Here is a 15,147-nt window from a genome sequence, read left to right as displayed (position 1 = left end):
GAACATCTCAACAGTATCCAGACTGCTCCAGTCAGTTCAACCAGGAAAACCAACCCAAACCTCAGCTCCCAGTCCAGAAGCTCTCTGAAAACGCTGGATCAGAGCTCCATGATTCAGCAGTTGCTACGGAGTTACCTACCTAAGAGTAGAAGTGAACAGCCAGAGCTCTTTTCCACTTCGCAGAAGAATTTATATTTATTTCCTATGGAAAATAATTCTTTTGTGTGCTCTAGTGCTCTGTGCCTTTGTCATAGATGCAGCCAGTACTGTCTTGGACTTCAGACACTTGGTTCCTGTATCCTTGAGGACTCTTGAAAAGCTTTCACAAGGAGAAAGTGTGAGCTGGACTTCCTCCGGTTTCCCTGTTGGTTCCCTACTGTGTCTGTGGCAGAAGCACAGCAGGGGTAGGGCATGGCCTGGGAGGTGCACCCCAAACCCTTCACACTGCAGCTGGGCTGCAGGAAAAGGGCAAGGAGTACTCATAAGGTACAAGAGAAGGGCAGAACCAAGACTATTTTTCAATGAAATGATGAATTGGCAAGAAACTTCAGTACACAAATGTAAATAGCATGGAGACAAGGATCATCTGCTTTGGGGGAGGAAAGCTGCAGTATTGAAACAAATTTTGGTTTCCTTCTGTTCTTTTGCTTGCTTGTTTTTAAAGACTACAGCAAGGCTTTTGAAATTATTGGGCTGGAGAGTGGGTGCTGTGAAGGGAAGAGAGAGTCTGCCGTGAATACAAGTTTAGTGGGAGCATTGAAGAGCACAGGAACTGCAAGATTGCTGGAAGAGCGTGAACAGTTTCTCCTAACATCGCTAAAATTGGTACTTTTGGACTCTCCAGAGTTATGGGACTATTCTATTGCTTTACTGAAAGGGTTGTCAGGCATTGGAACAGGCTGCCCAGGGAAGTGGTGGAATCATTGGATGTTTTGTTGACAGGGTGGTGTTCAGTTAAAAGCTGGCCTTTTCTGACCTTAATAATTCCATGATTCTGTGCAGTGCTGCTGTCTGCATGTGACCAAGCAGCTGAGCACGTGGAGGTCCTTGGGGACGTGCAGTTGTCACATGAAGTCAGACTCTACCTCCCCACCTCAGTGATGTCCCCTGGGCACAGCAACTGCTTGGTGCAGAGGAAGGTCTGGCACACCTTCCACTTGAATTAAAGCACTGAATTTTACTGTCATTCACAATTTATGTACCTGAAGATAGTGAAAGATTCTGAAACTGCTCTGGTAATTAATCTGCCCCCTTTCCTACCCCATCCCACAGTCCCTCAGCCTTTTTTTTAAGGCTGCACAATGGGTGGATGCAGGTTAGACTTGGCATGGTTACCAGACCTGAGGGAAAACAGAGACATTTTTCAGAACTTAGCTTGAGGGTACTTGTATTTGGTTGCACTCATTTAACTTTCCTTTTTGTCTTCCAGAAGTGGCTGCAGGAATTTCTTCTAGAGCAAGAACATTTGATTGTATTTTGGGCAATTGGGTTTTTTGGGTTTTTTTTTCTGTGTAAGAAAGCATCATTCTTTAATAAACTAGATACATGGGAAAGAGCTAAAAAAAACAACCCAAAACCCCAGCAAATCAGTGGAAATGCACTGTGCTGTTAAACCAGAAGGTTCATCCAAGGACAAATGTCAGTTCAGACAGTAGTAAGGAGAAAAGGGATCTTTAAAATCTATTCATTGCAATTAATTTCATCTAAGTTTGAGCGAAGACAATTAAGATAGTTTCACTGAAGAAAAAGGTGGTCAGGGTCCCTGACATTTCTTACTCGTTCAGCTCAATGAAAAAGAAAATTAATCTGTTGAAGATGAAGTGGAAGTAAAGGCACTGTGTTGTATGCAGAGCTCTGCAGGTATGTGGGTTAGCCTAGGTAGAACTTGGAAGCTTTGATTTGTCCCACATCAAGAAACACTGAGAATTTAAGGATTGTAATAAAATTATATAAATTGTAATTAAAGGAGCCCATCATGGAAATAGATTCCTTTGTATCCTGCACTGTAATTACAAAACAGGTTTTCAGAAACAATCCCTCTGCAGCTGGAATTAGTTAAGAATGAAAATGCTGCATCAGGCTTTGACAGAGCCAGACATTTACTGTTCTAGGAAGTTTGTGATGTTTTGGTTGGCACAGATAAACAGGTACCACTGCAGGAACCTAAAATGTCCTCCCTTGCCTGGTCTGTAGGTAGGAAAAAAGTTATTTTTTGATAGACTGAACAAGCTGAAAACTACTGTGATGTTGTTTAATGTGACAGTGTAAAGAAACGTGGCTTAAAAAGGTGGTGCTGGGGAGGAGGGCGATTGTTTTTTCTTTACAGTACCCCTTACCTGCCTGTCCTCTGATGCTGTGGCCACTGGAGAACCTCATCCCAGCAGAAGGCTGGGCAGGGGGCACTGGGGCCCTGCTGGCTTTCCTCCTGTTCAACCCTGGGTGCCTCCTCCATTGCTCCCATGGCAGCAGCACGGCTGCTCCTCCCAGGATGCAGGGAGAGTGGGACATAGAGCTCCTCTCCTGCCTGCAGCAGGGAGAAAAAGAGGCTTCCACAAGAGGAGGATGAGTGGCCATGGATGCTCAGTAGAGCCTTGGAGCAGGGTATTAGATGTGGTACCCTACCACCCTTACAGCTCTGTTTATTTAACAAAGGTGATGCTTTGATAGTACCCTGTTAGGGTTTCCTTCATGCTGCCCTTTTTTCATCATACCAGTTCTCTGGGAATGACATAAATCAAATAGTAATGGGTAATTTGGGAATAAAATCACCATATTCCGAACCATGAGGCAGCTGTTGGTGTTTGCAGTGGTGGTACACCAGAACACTAAAGCATAAACAGCTTCAAATGTCTTACTGAGCAGGAAATGAAGCTGGTTACAGCATCAGGGAGGAAGTACAATTAACATGGGATAGAATATATCACAGCTCTGGCAGTCACAGGGAAGGTGACAGAGGAGAAGATGGTTCCTGTCCCCCATGGCCAGCTAAAGGAGCTACATCTGTTTCATTGGTGGTGACAGTGCAAGCTCTTGACATGCTCTGCGGGTGAATTAATAGCACAGTGCATGTCCAAGGCAAGGAGGGAAAAGATGCTAAAACAAAACAAACACAAGAGAAAAGCCCTGTGCTGAAAGGTACAAGTCACTACTTGTTTATTTACCCACCATAGAAAACAGCCCATTTACCATGTGCACTTGGTAAGGGACTGCTCCATGCCCTGAGCCTGCTCTTAATCCAGATTACAGCCTCAGGCTGGGAAACCTGAACAAAACAACCTCGGTGCATAGCAGGAACTGCCAGGGCTGGGGAGCAGCAAAGAGAAAGTGCTGGGAGCTCACAAGGCTTTCTAGAGAAGAGCAAGGGCTGGAAAAAGGGCGGAGGAGGGAGAGGCTCCAGCAGTATTTTCTCCATGCTGAACTGGTTGTGGGGGGTCACAGCAGCAGCTGTAGTTGGTACAGTTCACCAAACTGTGGGTAAAGCCTTCCTTTGCCTTCATGCTGCTCCAACACCTTCAACTTCCCTGGCACTGTTCCAGCAAGCCATCTTCAGCAGGTGAGAGAAACCTCTGTCTCACTTTGATCCTTAACCCCTGTTGTGTGCTATCACCAGCTCAGCTCAGATTGATTTCAGCCCTCCTGAAGAGAAGTGAGACCAGGTTTTTGTTAAATTGCTTCTTAGTATAAATACCTTCATTTGGCAAGTGTCCCCCTCCTCCTAGGGAGTGACAGTGCAGGTGCAGCAGGACCCATGGCAAGGCTCGTGCTTCACTTGAACCCCACAGAACTGGAGATGTTAAACCCACAGGACAAAAGGGGAGTGTCCAAACTGAAGGCTCTGAAGGAACTGCCCTTAGGATGGTCATACAAGTTTGAAGACCTGTGAACCTTTTGCTGGAATAGTTCCTAAAGGGGAGCTACTTTGTGGGTTTAGAGGTGACTTTGCCTCTAAATTTGCCAGCTCTGTCAATCTGTGGCTAGATTTTATTTTTTGGTAAAGTAAAAGTACATGCATTTGCTGTCTGTAAGCATGTCTTTAGCATAATGTTCCTCAACATGGTGATCTCACAGGTCTGAAAGGAAACCCAGTGAAAGAGTAGCTTTGCCAAAGGAAAGACTTTCAAAGCCATGCATGTAGGTGACAGTCATACCTCATTGGACTCCAAGCATCTGTTCCCTCAGTGCCAAAGAGAAACTGATGACATTTGAAAGTCCTTGAGGACTGCATTATGTGGCATCTGGATGTCGGGAGAGAACATCAATGCTCAGAGACCACCTCATACTGTCTGGATTCCTGCAGGTGTTCTGGTGACCCCAAAGGAAGTAAAACCCAATTTTGCCAGCAAAGGATTAAAGATGAGAGGAGGGCTGAGTGCTGTCATTGCACAAGCGGCATGGAGGGTGGCAGGGAGCAGAGTTCCACATCCTTCACCTTATTCACAGCTCTGCACACCTGCCACAACCGGGGTCGTAACAAAATATAATAATGGCCTACCTGATGCAGTAAAAAGCAGCTTTTTGCTACAGCACTAAGGACCTCTCCTTTATAGTACTGGATCATGATTATACCAAAGTGGCCTTCTTTTAACTCAGGTGCATGATCAGGTTAAATTAAACAAACAAGACCAGTGGGAGGGGTGGGGAAGACAACTGCTTTGAAGGTACTGCCACTGGGTCATGTGGGTGTTTCATGGCCAGGGCTCATTCCAGGCTTCTCAGTCCAAGAAAATACCTGGCAAAAAGAGGCAGTCCCTCTTCCTGCTTCTGCAGAGTTAATCATTAGTAGATTTCTCTCCGTTCTCACCTAAAATAGCTAGAGTGGGGGGAGTGCTTACCCGTTTCCCTTGGGGGCCCCTGCACACAATCGTGAGCCTCTGAAGAGCTGGTGGATCAGGTCCCTGGTTTAGATTTTGTCCCATCACTTCTAACCCTCACCCAGAGCAGCTCAGCCAAGCTGGCTGGATTCTGCGAGGTGCAGCCTCGGAAATGCCAGTTCAAACACCCCAGACTCCCTCCAGAGAGCACAAATGCAAGGTTTCATTTGGGTTTGATTTAATAGCAGGCCAGCCTCTGTTAGCACCACAGGAGGGAACCGAAACTGCTCAGAAAGACATAGCCTGTGCCAACAGAAGCAAAAGGTTATTTGCACTTTGGTGTAAAGGCAAATAAAAATGAAGAAAAACCCCATAACTGTTTTACCTACAAGAAATGTAGGTAAGAAATGTATAATCTGTAGTCCCTTCCAGTGGTATAGTCCCAGACATGTGATTTTGGGAGCAGTTACTGCTTTTGAATCTGAAGTGAATTGTGGACAGAGAAAGTCACAAGTCACATGGAGGAAAAGGAGAAAAAAGGGATGTGCCAATGGAAGCTCCATTGCGGTTTTGGAGCTGTGACTTGTTTCAGGGCATCCAGGGAGCCCAAGATAAAAATTACCCTAAGTCCAGGAAAACATGGCCTTGGAGGAAGGACTGGAACTAACAGGTTAATTAAAAAATTAAAGAAGAAAAAGAAAATCAGTGCCAAGGCATGCCAACACGAGGAGTGAAAATCGCAAGAATCACTTCCCCAGACCTGTAGCAGAGCAGACAAAAAGCTGACTCTGCACAAGGATGGAGGGACAGACCAGACACTTTAAAAGCTCCTTTTGCTGATGCTCATGTTAATGTTTTAACAACTCAAAAAGAGCAACCAAGGCAAAATTTTCCACCACGACGGTTCCATCGCATGCGTCTGCGTAGGGAGCTGCTGCCATGAGCAGTGCTGGGAGCACACAGAGAGGTTGTGGCACACCACAAAGCAGAAGGTTGGGAGGGATTGAACTCCCTAAACAACAGAGCAGTGCAGCAGGAGGGCCTCCCACACGTGCACACCTCTGGTGACACAGGACTCGGGGCTGCACTGATGTTTCAGTGCAATGTTTCCATTTTCCAACATCTCCAGTTTGCAATGCCACACTGCAACCCCATGGCTTTATCTCAGTCCTCAGGAGGTCAGACATCTGTAGAAATGGTAAGCAGACTGCCAGCATGGATGTTGCTGTTCTGAGAGCTAGAGTGCAAGAAAAACCTCTTGTCAAGACGGGACAGACATGACTACAGGTGGGGAAGTGTGTGAGAAAGGATACAGTGATGGTCTGAAACAAAGTTCCACGAAAAGGGAAAAAACCCAACCAACCCCCTTGTGATTTCTGGGATGGACAAGATGTGCTTTTGGCTGGAAGAAGACTGGGAACTCCAGGAGCCATGCATGAGGCCAGATAAGGTTCTGGGTCATGAGAAATCATGAGGATGGTGGTTTGTGGCTCCTTTTCCTGGGTACAGCCTGTAGTTCACAAGAATGCTGGTGTTTTCTGGGAAGCTCTGAAAATCTGTGTGTGTGTGTCCTGTGCCAAAAAAGGCTGACAGCCAGCCTGTGAGGAGGAGGATGGTCAGCATTACATTTTAATGACCAGTCCATTCATTTGGGAAAGCAGGGCCCACCTTGCCTCCTGAGGCTGTTTGTCTTGAATGCTCTTCAAACTGGCATAAATTCTCTTAATGCAGAGAATTGTATCTACTAAAATAAAGCTAGAAGAGAGCAATTAGGGGAAAATGTCATGATTATTCATAAGGACCCATTAAAAACTGGTTTAATTCTCCCTTAGTGAATGTGGTTGTTGGATCCATGCTTTGTTTTGATTCAGATGGTATCTGCATCACAGTGAATCACTTGAACAGAAGCCGAGATTTTGAAATACCGCCATTTCTTTAGGGAAGCAGAAAAATAGAGCCAAAATTTAAATTCAAATGATTAAAATAAGCAGTTTATAAACACCTGCTTAAAAGTTCTCATTTATTTTAACCTATTAAAGCAAAAAAATGCTGAATAACAAATCAATCTCTGATCTGTCCCACACCCTATCCTTGCACTATCAAGCTGGTGCTAGACTGGAGAAGTTATCCAGATAAACCTTTTTAATTTTTAAATGGGACATGTGAGTGTTTTCTTTTCCCCCTCTATCTTTCCTAGATAGACTCTGCACCACGCTGTGTCATTTTTCCTAAATGGCAAACCACAGTTCTTTTACAGCTGGCTTATAGCAGGGGGAGTATTTTGTCTGAGTCACCAGAGCCATCTGGTCTAGGCAAATATTTTAGTGAATGATCTCTCTTTCTTACTTAGACTGCTTTTATTCTTCTGTTTATGTGAAGACAAAGGCAGGGTGGTCTCTCACTGACTCGCTCACTCTCCCTCCATGAGCTGGCATTAAACTATGGCCTCACCCAGCTTCAACACCACCAAACATTACAATGTCTGTGGGCAGATTTTCAAGCTGTGTTTGGACTGTGAATTAAAGTTTCAAAATAAATGGTTTTTTGGGTTGTTTTTGCTTCCTGGGCATTTGCAAACAATTCTCTTCGGTTCCCTGCAGATTGCTCAGGGTGTAAGCACATCATGTGGGGGTGGGGGTTCCTCAAAACACTGATCTGTGTGTGCTTCCTGCAGCACTTCAGTATCACTCCAGTTCACAACTTGTGTTTCCTTGAAACAGCAAGTTCCTTCCCACATTGCAAGGGGCTTTGAGTGGCTTCAGCTTTATCTCCTTCTCTTGGCTCTCAAATGCTGGTTTGTGGTGGTGTTAGACACTAGGTCTTCACCACCAGCCCTGCCATTCTCACACAACAAATACTTGATTTAATATAAATACTTGATTTGATAAAAACCTTGCACAGAGGCAGCTGAAGAAAACCATAGAAAACCATATCTAGAAATAACATTTCTACTGAACAGCATTAGACTGGCTGCTGGAAAAGCAGCTGCTGTGTCCAGAGACAGCTGCATTTATTGAGTTAGCAGTGTTGGAGACCCCATGTGTGCTAATGCTGTGTGGATGGATGCAGCAGGATAGGAGAGCCCAAAGCTGCAGCTGAAGACCCCACACTGACATGGCCCCAGTGGAGACACCACTGCTGCTGGTTTTGCTCTTGTGAGCTGAGCACACAGACCCAGCCAGGGGCCTCCTTCCCTGCTTGCACACCAGCCACCAGACCCCAGCACATGGAGATGGGAGGGCCCTGGGCAGGGCCCAGAGAAAATGCTGCTTTTATTTTCATGGGCCGCTGTCTGCCTTCAGTTTTATCACTGCTGAAAGCCTCCTCTGCACACAGGGCTTTGGCTTCCCCTTTCTGCAGCACAGCCCACACTTAAAAACGGAGATGTGTGCACCTGCTGAGGGAAGGTTGGACTTCCACCTGTGCTTGCTCTCCTTTGCAGCCATGGATGACTGACACTGCCCTGGTGGCCTGGTGGCCCTCCTGGACAGGCCCTGAGCCCAGGCTGGCTCTCCCTAAGGTCCCTCTCCCTCAGCCAGCAAGGCAGAGCAGCAGGCAAAACAGTGACAAGGTCAGGCATGGGTGATTTTTCAAATGACTCATTAGCAAGCAATTTTTTGCAATGGACTAAAACAAGGCAGCTGAGTCACTGCCTCTGCATCGAGGTTTCAGGGTTTTACACACTGCTGGGTGTAGTCTGTCTGTCTGTCTGTCTGTCCCCGTGAACGAGCAGGGAAGGTCCTCGGCAGATGCAAGGCTGGAAGATGCCCAAGGAGGATCCTGTATGTCCTCCTTAGAGCTGGCTTGGGTTTGGTGCAGCCAGGAGCTGCCAGCTCATTACATGCCAGAAAAATAAATTTATGCACATGCACCACCTGCATCCCCCTGCCAGGAGGATCCAGCATGGGCCAAAGCATTACTGAGTGCACCAGTTTTGCAGCAAATCTGGCACAATTTGGTGGTTGCAAGGGGTTCCTTGGGTTTGAGTGGGATTTGCCCCTCCTTACTGGGTGTTTTGGTGCACTGTGATTCCTGTGATATGACCTGATTAATATCTGGTGTGGACATCAGGACAGAGCTTGCTGTGGCTTAGCTTGCAGCAGCACCCAGTCAGTGTAAACTGTGGATACAGGCAGCTCTGACACTATGATGGGATGAAAAGCATCACAGGCTTGTCTGGGTCTGCAGGGGACTGATAACCTATGGGCACACAGCTTGAGAACCACTGAATTTCCTAAATAACTAAAAATTAAAAGAAAGCTTTGGATTGGGCTGCATTATTTTTCATGATTCTGCACAGATTTTTTTGTCTTTCTGGAAATTGCTCAATAGCATTTCCCTCTCCCAGCAACAGCAGGAGTGTCACACCTGATGTTTGATGCTGCTCTCAGAAGCATGACCCCTAAATCTTGACTACAGTGTCAAAAAGTGATGAAGCTACAGCTGAGCCTCAGAGCTTGGGTTCTCTATGCTGCACGTACACTTCAAGAGTTTCATTTGGGAGAAGTTCCACTTCCTCCACAGGGCTGCTGGAAATATTTGCATTGCCACCAAATGCTGTAGCTGAACTCTGCCCAGACAGCCAAAGTCTTTTCATGTTCAGGAAGTGGTTCAGCCTGAATCACCTCACTGGCTGAAACAAGTCTGGGGAATAGGGATGAGGGTGAGATAAACTGGTTTACATGAATATGAGTGGTGCCAGTTTAACAGCTCTTGAGAGCTGGAGCAGCATCAGTGAGAAATATCCAGCATCTCCCCAGGCTTATGGCAATTTAAACTGACTCTGATAAAAGTTTGATGAGCCAGAGGAGGGTGTGTCATTGTCCCCCTCCCTCCAGTGCTCTGAGTAATGGAAGGTGGTTTACCTTTGGTGGCTAGTTATAAAAAGGAAAAATATAAGAAAGAAAAAGCTGCCTCAAAATCGGATATATTTTGGGAAATGCTTTGCTTGGCAAAGGGAAGCCATTGGAGGCGCTCCTAAAGTGAAACATTCTGGGGAGTGAGAGCCCTCTGCAGGGACAGAGCCAGGAACTGGGTTAAACCTCTGCAATAAGATACATCTCCAGGCAGGCAGGAGCCAAGCATGGAAAGGGTAAAATGATAAAGAAAATAGCATTAATTAGTTAATTGGGATTATGCCTTCCAGTAACACAATTACTGAATGAATAGAACCTGTTGGGTTTTATTTTGTTAGACCATGAATATGCTCCCTGCTCCAGGTAGCAGATGTGGTTCCTCAGCTGAGGTCAATTGAATTAAACTTGCACAGCACAGAAAAGCAGGAGAGCTTTCCAGAAAAGTACTCACAGACCTCTTTTTGACCTGACCTGGGAGAAAACTGTGGGGCCAAGAGCATGAGGCAGGGAGTAGGGAGCAGGGAAAAGAAAGCAGAATTGTCTTTCATCCTAAGTGGCTCGGTCAGGAGATTAGTCTTGCTCTACAAGATGCCAAACCTTGCCAGTGCTCACACAGACACCTGGAAAACAGGGATAGGGCTTGGAGCAGGGGCTGGCAGGAGTGGGGGGGTGGCAGCACCCTGCAGGGGTGGGGATTCACACCCACTGCAGCTCTGCAGTCCCAGCCTTTGAAGGCATAAACCTTCTGTAAGGATTACTGAACTCCCACCAGGGATTTTTTTCCCCTTTCCCCCTTCCCTATTCCTTTTTTTTTTCCTCTTGGGCAGACACCTCCACTGTGCTGCAGGCTATCTTCCCCCACGTCCAAGTTTAATCTTCTTCATCACTGGTATTTTCCCAGAGCTGCTGCAGCCAGCCCTGGTGCTGTTGGAAGAAGAAAGCAAAGCACATCAGAAATTGGTGGCAGCCCAGGCTGTGAGTCCTGGGGGCAGTGGGGCTGGCCTCAGCCTTTGCATCCCTGTGCTCTGCATGCTTCCCTAAGGGAAACACTGAGATTTTTCAAATATTTCAGAGGGTTAGGCAGGACCAACTCCTATTAAAATCAACAGGAACTAGACATGCAGCCAGCTGGGGGAAGAAGAAAAGGAAAAGGACATTAAACACCCAGCTAAAGCTGTAGTGATGAATCAACCATATTCCAGCCCCCAAAGGATGAATCAAATATATCACTAATCCACACTTTTCAGACAACTAAAATTTGCCTTAAAAGTCCATGAGTTATGAATACACTGTTGTTTTTTTTTTCAGTAACATGCAAAGCAAGGGAATCATTCTATTATACATAAATACATAGGAATATTTTCTGTTGGCCTTTAAAGGACCTGCTTGTAAGAAGATCTTTTCTGTCTGTCATTTACTTATATCACTGATCTGGAGATGAAGAAAGCAGGGGCCAGGCCAGGCTGATTTCTCCTGTGGTGAAACTCCACTGAGTACAAGTGCATTTAGGGTAGGGCAGTGAAATCATCCCTCCTAGGAAGAACAAGAGTAAGAAATGCTTGGTAGAATTAAATCCCTGTGAGAGCAGCCTGGCATGCTGCCTTCTGCCATTGTGGCTTTTCCATCAATCCTGCCATCTCCTTTATGGTGCCTGTTGAAAAGAGCCCACAGCTAGTGAAGGACCAGCAGCTCACTGTTGGACAATGAGACGTGCAGGCCATAAATCCAGGGCTCCTGACAAAGGGCTGGATTTCTGTCACTCTGCTTTCACACAGGGGTGCTCCAGACCCCAGCAAAGTGATTCATGGGCTCTGGGCTGAAGGCAGCTCTGCCTTCCTGTGCGGATCACAGATCTCTGGGTGATGGTGGAGATGTGGTGTGGGCCAGAACTGGCCTCTGAGCAACAGGGGCACCAGGAGAGGTGACAGGAGAGATGAGAACCAGCACGCTGTTGCCACCCTGTCATGCCACCATGACTTGCTTACGTGCCCTGGGAGGCTGGCACAATTAAATCTCATTAACTAAAAGCAGTATAAGCACAGTAAGACACTGCAGAGCTCCCCATCCCTCCTGCTGAGCACAGCTGCTGGAGATCTTGGGAGAAAATCCTTCTTCCCAGGCTTCTTCTAGATTTCCCTTCCAAGGGAAGGCTAGCACTGAGAATATCTGCATTTGGTTTTCCTTTCTCTGACTCTATCTGAATAAAATTGCTGAAAGTTTCCAGGCAAATTTCCTCTCATGGTATTTTAAATCTCATGGTGTGCCATCAGAACAGGCTATGTATCAACCATTTATAGCATAGAAAGCTCAGGAAAGAACAATGAGTGAGACATATTAGTGACAAAACCCCTTCTAGTTAGCTATGGAGAAATTAGGACCAGAAAAGGTGGAACACTTCGGTTAAGATTTTACATCTAAGAGCACCACTGACACTGAGGGTTCCTCTCTGTGCCTTGCAGTATCAGGCTTCTAATTAATTTAGTTGTCCTTATGATGAGCAATTAAGTTCCAGCCCAAGTGTGTCCTCAAATCTATCTAAATAAAGAGAAAGCTGATGATATGCAGTAAGGGGAAGGAGGAGGATGATGATTTCTGCCCAAATGGCTCATGGTGCCCAGCTTTATTTATTTTTTTTAAATGACACGGGTTCAAAGCTTCCCTTCAGTGCAAGCATTTCAACACCAACCACCCTGGAGGATCTGGCTGCTCGAAGAGGGCCTGGCTGGTCAGGAATGAGCCCCTGCCTCAAAGGGTCTTGTCCACCCCTGCCCCTTGCAGCAGATGGAACCCACAAGCAGTGAGGATGCTCATACAGTTGAGCCCAGGACTTGCAGGCTGAAACAGTGCCCATTTTTTCCCCTAAACCAGTTGGTTTAATCGAAGGACCTCTCCATAACCCTGCCAGTCACATGTCCTGAGAGTGCTGAGCTGACAACCAGTGCTATTTCCTGAATCCACTGGGTTGGGACAGCCTGGTGGGTCATCCATCCCCTGACTCACTCTGCTTTCACCCAGATCAAGAAGCTCCTCACCCCCATTTGTCAGACTTGAATCAGTTTGAAAGCATTTCTTAGTTCTCTAATAAATCTCTCTGCAAGACCTTGCCTTTGGCAAGCTGGCTCAAAGCATTCACCAAACGCTGCAACAAATGACAGAAAAGCCCCAGTGTGTGGCTGAAGATGTGGGGTTTACCAAACCACAGCTCTGGAGGAGCCTGGAGCACACCCAAGCCTTCCCTCCACAAACCTGGGAGCACCTGCTGCCCAGGGCTTCCTCTGAGGACACCAGGCCCAGCACAAACACAAGCTTCATTTTGTTTGTACAAATAGTGCCTGTCATTACCAGCTGGACTAATGTGGAGAGGAAAGCATTTACCTCCCCAAGTACCTGCAGCAGCCCTTCTTTTTGGATATCTCATTTGTGCTGGCAAAAAATCCTCTAAGGATCCAATCTGCCCTAAGGAAAAAAAAAAAAGCAAAAAACAACACCCAAACTGTCAATCACAAATATGGTGTAATAAGAAATTTTAAAAAGGAAAAAAAATATACAATATAGACACATGCATATAAAATATGCTTCATAATTGAGACTTCTCCAGTGCTCATTAGTTGCTGAATATAGATGTTGTGGGCTGCTGTACCCACTCAGAGCCACCAGCTTTGCTGCTGCCTACTTCACCAACTGATTCCTCCAGGTGGGATGTGCAAATAAGGCCAATTCCTGGCACAGGCATCTGAGGACACAAGAAGATTATTTGAGGGGGTCAAGGTCCAAGGGAGAAGCCCCACTGCTTAGAAATGGGAGTGATCTTTTTCCCCAGTCATGCAGCAAGCACAGCAAGATGAAGCCAGCCATTTCCCAGATACAAATCTCTGGTTCATTTCTGCTGATGCCAAAAAAAAAAAAAAATTAAAAATAAAAAAGGCCCTATTTACTTAACACACACCAAAAAAAAACAAACCAAAAAAAACCAAAAAAAAAAAACCAAAAAAAACCCAAACCAAAAAACCAAAAAAAAAAACCAAAAGCACATTTTTTTTTTCCCCAGCAGGAGATGTGCAGATGGTAAGGGACCAAACTGGAGGTTTATACTTTTCAAGGGGTCATGTGCCTGTGCCCATGCCCTCTATCTAAGAAACCAAGCTTATGGTGCAGGGACCAGAAGGGCACAGGCAGGAGCTTGAGCAGGGCTCAAATGCAAAACTGTAAAAGTACTGTTGTGTTCACAGCTAGAGCATCAGTAGCCAGGGAACAATTCCTTTATTGTTAATTACTAGTAAGGATGGACTAAGGTGTACTTACATGTAGCATGCACAGATAGAGCCATGTAAAAAGCACCAAAAATGTGAGGGTCAGAAGTAAAACAAACAAAAAAAAATTCTGTTATGACTTACAAATGAGAGGTTTTTTACTGTTTTTGGGAAGCTTTTCTGCACAGGCAGTGCCACCATTTTGACTTTTACTTTGGAGTGGAATGGGGCAAAACAAACACCAGAAAATGATGCTGAGTGATAAAGGCTGAGGTTTTTAGCAGCTTCTTTTCCCCAGACACCAAAGCTGTTTGTTTCTTACGATCTTTAGTGGGAGATGGGTTTACTCTGCTGGCCCCATCCCCTGAGCTGCTGCACAGGAGCAGGGCCATGCACTCACATCCCAGCTCCTGAGGAAGAGCCCTTTGGTGGGTGAGCAGCCTGATCACAGCCCCTCCTGCTGAACTAGGGCTGTTGAGGGGAGGACAAAGCTCTGTGACCCCTTGGGAGGTGACAGGTGGCCTCTGAGCAGCCACAGCTGAGGAAGGGAAAGCAGTAGAGAAGGATGTGCTCCTCCTGCAAACAAAGCCAAGGGTGCACTCCCACCAGCTGCATCTGGCAGTGAAATTTTTGAACCACATTAAAAACTCTGCCAGGTGTCAGGAGGGAGGAACTGCCATGCAGGACTTGGCTCCCCCATTCAAAGCAAAGCAAAGCCAAGCAATGCAGCCCCAGACAAGCCGAGCAGGTCCGTGTGTGAGTGTTGCCTGGAGCAGTGTTCCAGCACTGGCTGTGCAGATGTGGGGATGGAGGATGCATTGTCCCGTGTGCAGGAAAGCACAGAGTGCCCCTGCTGGACCTGAGCCTGGCATGAGCACAGAGCTCTGCCCATGCCCATTCCTCGGGGGGAAAAGCCAGCAGCATCAGGCTGTCGAGAGAGCCAGAGAGCCACAGTGCCAGTGCCAGCAGCTGTCACTGCTGTCCGTGCCAGAGAAGTGACACGGGTGGTGATGAGTTCAGAAGACACGCAGAGTCCCTCTGTGTCCCCACGGTCTCCTCATGTCCTTAGGGCCAGCTGAGGAAGCAAGGCTCTGATGGCTCCTGGCTGGAGAAGGAATGCCAGGCTGCTGTCCTGGTGCCCACCTGGGCCCTGCCTTCTCCAGCTGTGGCTGCAGAGCCCCGCAGCAGCCCCGGCTCCCCGCAGCGCACGAGTAAGGAGCACACCGCTTG

The sequence above is a fragment of the Parus major genome, chromosome 1 (assembly GCF_001522545.3).
Source record: "Parus major isolate Abel chromosome 1, Parus_major1.1, whole genome shotgun sequence".
NCBI classification, from domain to species: Eukaryota; Metazoa; Chordata; class Aves; order Passeriformes; family Paridae; genus Parus; species Parus major.
The sequence above is the reverse complement of the archived record's forward strand: the minus strand, read 5'-3'. Positions refer to the sequence as shown.